The 4,782-nt window shown below is 41.3% G+C and overlaps 1 protein-coding gene across 1 annotated transcript in view; it reads left to right on the forward strand.

The window, feature by feature from the left end:
* Positions 1-1,139: 1,139 nt before the first annotated feature.
* The window catches only part of LOC101855189 (ATP-binding cassette sub-family F member 2), a 26,550-nt gene continuing 22,907 nt past the window's right edge, over positions 1,140-4,782 (forward strand). The window contains exon 1 of the mRNA XM_035969893.1: positions 1,140-1,255. The gene's annotated coding sequence lies outside the window, so the exon portion shown is untranslated. The remainder of the gene's footprint in view (positions 1,256-4,782) is intronic.

A 4,782-nucleotide genomic window follows, 5' to 3' on the forward strand; every position in this document is an offset into this window, starting at 1 on the left:
CCCCAAAAAAAAAGGGGGAAAAAGCATTCTTAGTTGGCTACAGCTAGCAGGTAGATCGATCCGTGATTGGATTTGCTATGCGTTAGCCTATTGAGGAGTTAACTGTTTTGATTGTCTCTCTATCCTTTCACGGATCCTCGAGTTATTCATAATGAAGTCGAGTTATTCATAATGAAGAAATGTTCATGAGCTGACTGTTGTACAGTGTCTTTTGTTGAATAGAAAGGTCTAGTTGAGATAACATCTTTGCCTACCATGCAAGGAGGTTAAATGCTTGTAATTAGATTCTTGCCTACAACACACATCAAATGTTCCCGCTCTCTGTGAGGACAACATAGGCCTAATATAATATTATTTGGGTAGCCACGACGACGTCATGTACAAATGGCGATTATATAACTTATTAAACCCTATCCGTACGCCCTGGGGTAATTTTGTAACCCCGGGGTTGTATTCTTCACATTTTAGAATACTTTTAGTACGAAGATCCCTTTGAAACTTTCAGTATTTTTCAAAAAATCATTTTAGCAGACTGCTATGCAAAGCCAACGGATCGGATTAACGAGTTTTCCTCTTTGGAAAGTGGTGGCACAGAGTTCCCCACGTCGCATGGATACGATAGTATTAGTAAAACACGACGTGCGGATATGGTTAGGAAACAAGACCTTAACCAGACCTATTTTATTTTGTATTTCACCCAGATGCGACCATGTCAAATGGGCGTTTAGCATCCAATTAACATTTATGTAAGCACATGTATAACAATTAAAATTTATTGTTGAGGGCAGCAAGAGAGGAGGGTCTGTAGACCACCCAATGCCACCCATTTGTTCTTCTTCACAAGGGAATTTACCAGCGCTCAGGCTCTGATTTTAAGTACATAGCCTACATGAAGAGTGCATTTTATAACGAGTTTTTAGTGAATACCAACCCTAACTTTCCTTATATTCCAAAGGTTTTATTGTTTTATCCCTAGGCTATGACGCATTTTTCACACCGGATGTTCCTATTTGTGCACGAGATTAGTTCGTTGGCGGTTCTTTCACAACGTAAATGCGTATAATGATCCCAATCTGGATAAACGAACATGACTAGTTACCGAAATAAGAAATTTCATCATTGTTCTACTTCCGGTATCTGCATGCTTCTGCCAAGTCCTTTTTAGCCACCACCTGAGTCCGCTTACAGTGGAGAGCGCGGGCGGGATTGTAGTCAATCCTATTTAGACAAAAGTTCGCCCTATCTGCTTCAAATTGTGAGTAATTTTCATTCCTGTTTGTTGAGATAAACGTATGAACCTGTCTGTGGGCCTGTAGAGAGCTGAAGGCCTATGAAAACGTTTCGTCCAGGTCGCCCCTGAGACAGGGTTTTCTCAGTCACAATCATGTCGTCAGTGTCAGTCGGTCAGGCCAACACGGATGGAATTGAAAAATAAATTGTGTGTAGGCGGCAGACAGACAAAGTTTCTCTGTTTCATGTCGTATGCTTAGTACACAGGTGGTATTTTGTATTTCCTTTTTTTTTCTCAGCGTCAGCACTACCTTTAATTACTTTAAATCAATAGGCCATCTTGCTTATTAATTCAACCCAGTGCCGGGAGGTCAGCAGAGAGTAGACATCTTTACTCCTACTGAACTGTCTTGATTTTATTCTCCCTTTGTTGTCATATTCTAGATCTATGACCTAACTTTGACTATGACATAATGATTCTTGATGAGTACAATACAATGATATTGTTGATAACGGCAATATACGGTATTATGCCTAGATCTAGAATCTACTCATTTAGCCTACAGTAGTTACAGTAGATGAGTAGACAATCATAATAATTTATTTTGCAATATTGAATGACACAAATCTATTTGGGGGAAGGTTGGTGGTAGATGAAGTAGATCCAGTAGATCCAGTGGCAGTGAGTAGTGAGTGGTGAAAGTAATAAGTAAGTAGAGGCAGAGGCCTTCTGACTGTGACTGAACAAATAGGCGGAGCTGAGAATCTGCTGAGTAGTTTTAGAAAGGCCACCTCTATTCTTGTGGCTATTCTCACCCGGTGCGCGTGTCAACAAATTTTGCGTTCACCCTAAACCACAGAATTCTACACTGTGATAAGAGAAAAATTGTAGAATTCTGTGCTGTGAACAAACGTTCCATTACAACTGTACTTGTAGCCTACTAAAAGCATACAATTTTGTCTGTGGGCAGGGGAGAGAGAGTGAGAGAGAGAACAAAACAAAATGGCGACCCGCGTAGTTCGGCTCGATTCGAAAAGTTAAATAGCCGTAGCATCTTTGTAGACAACCAAATTAATTTACTTTTGTGTTTTAACATCATTTTTTAACTTTGTTTTGGTCAATTTGATCGTCCACACCGATAGACAGTATTCAGAAAGAGACAGAGAGAGAGAGAGAAGAGGGGAGGAGTAGATCTTGCGAGAACTTCCGGGCGGGTGAGAATAGCCACTTTCTTTTAGAAATGACATAGAATAGATTTATAATCATTGTACACTAGTTTAGATTCTAGGTCTCTATAGGAGGCCTTAAGTCTATGATTCAGATTGATTGATTCATTTTGAACTGAAACTAAAAGTAAGACTTTGACATTGTCATTAGTCATCTGCTCCTAATTAATAACATAGATCTAGAATCTAATCTAGATCTAGATTTATATTATGGGAGTGTATATAGACCCGGTAACCGGGAACAAAATCACAAAGTATACAGACCCGGTAAAAGAACTCTTTTGTGATTTCGGAGAGTTTCAGCGCCCTCTTGGCTCAGGGTAGACCCCTAGGTTCTTCTAGAATCTAGATCTATGGTCTAGATCTAGACAGACAGACTTAAATCTTTGATCTAGTTTCGCGGCTAGCCTAGATCTAAATGAAGATTGCGGATGTCTTTTCGATGAACGATCGTTTTTCCTCCGTTTTGGAGTTGGATGGAGGAATCACAATTTGAAGAAAAGAACAAGTTACAATGTCATAATTTCAATCGAGCAGTCCTCTCTCTCTCTCTCTCTCTCTCTCTCTCTCTCTCTCTCTCTCTCTCTCTCTCTCTCTCTCTCTCTCTCTCTCTCTCTCTCACTCTCTCTCTGTGTGTCTCTCTCTCTCTCTCTCTCTCTCTCTCTCTCTCTCTCTCTCTCTCTCACTCTCACTCTCACTCTCTCTCTGTGTGTGTGTCTCTCTCTCTCTCTCTCTCTCTCTCTCTCTCTCTCTCTCTCTCTCTCTCTCTCTCTCTCTCTGTGTGTGTATCGCTCGCCTTCTCTTTTTCTTTGTTTGTTTCTGTCTTTCTTTGTCCCCACCTATTTCCCACTCTATCTTTCTCTCGTTCCCTCCTGCCAACTGGGGCATGTCATGTCATATATATACATGGCCGGCACTATTTCTCCGAACGTTCGGGAAAATAAAGCTAGGCACTATTTCTCTGAACGTTCGGGAAAATAAAGCTGGGCACTATTTCTCCGAACACTCTGAAATCACATCCTTTCTCGCAAATTTCTGATATTATATAGATCTATAATTATAGTATAAGCCTACCAAAGATTGTTCGTATACAATATGGTTCAAGCGGTCCAAAAAATGTCCGCAGTAAATATTTATTTAAAGAAATGCTACAATTCTAAACAGTTTTTCGCTACAGATATGGCGTGTTGCCTATGAAGGGTGCTGCTCTTAAACGTAATGTGTTGTGTTCACTCGTGTGCTGTCTAGATCTAGATCTAGATCTACGGAGGGTTATTGATAACGACACATAGAACTGGCATCTGCGTTTGTCACTGCTGCGACCAATGTACTGACACTGGCAAAGCCCCGTAATGTGTGTGATTCCATAATTTACATGTAATATCCTGTCCTTTTAAAAATATTTTTTATTACGCACATTTAGGGTTAAAACAGCCCATCTTCTTCGGACAGGTGGACACACGCCCTTATTTGTTAATGTTTGTTGTTGTTTATGGGCTGTTCTAATTTTGATTTCTTTCTGTTGTGAAACCTTTCTTTTTCACGTTTTTACACTCATCTAAAAATCTCTCTAGACTATAGCTCTTGAAAATTGAAATAGATATAGACCCAAAAATTTGCTCCTGTGTGTGTGTGTGTGTGTGTGTGTGTATGTATGTGAGTGTGTCTGTGTGTGGTAGTAAGTGGAGAGTGAGAAGTGTGTGTGTGTGTGTGTGTTTTCGGGCTTTATTTCAGCCTGTATTCAGTAACAGTTCAAAGTATACAAAAATAGAAACACAGGGTCCATTCACTCCAGGGCTCCCTGTCCGCATGACTTTCTTCATACCCCACCCCCTCCCTCCAGGCACACACAAAGAAAATATCATTCTTTCCTTTGCACCCTGCGAACCATGGACAATAATATAGGCAAAACACTGCCTTAACCGCATTCCTTTCTTTCGTGAGCTGTGGACCAGGCCAGGGGGTCGGTGTCGTCGTCTTGTCTTGTAGTTGCTGTCGCCTGTGGATACACTCGCACATTCTTCCTTTCACCCGCTCTTTCACTCACACTGTCTCTCCGTCCACAGCTCAGCTCGTCATACGTTCAAAAGTTGCCCACTGGTCATGTTTAGTTAGTGTGTGTACATGTGCATGATGGTGGTGGGTGTGTGGTGGGTGTTACTGAAGGTTGTCTGTAGGCGGGCTTGCCATGCGGTGTTCCTTCCCAGACCAGAGGCCAGAGGCAGAATGAAAGTTGGCGCCGAACTCTCGCAATAAATAGACAAAAAATCACGAGACCGGAAGCCGGAAACCGTTCGGAGAAATAAAGATCGGCACTATTCCTTC

This window comes from Aplysia californica, unplaced genomic scaffold, assembly GCF_000002075.1.
Source record: "Aplysia californica isolate F4 #8 unplaced genomic scaffold, AplCal3.0 scaffold00193, whole genome shotgun sequence".
Lineage (NCBI taxonomy): Eukaryota > Metazoa > Mollusca > Gastropoda > Aplysiida > Aplysiidae > Aplysia > Aplysia californica.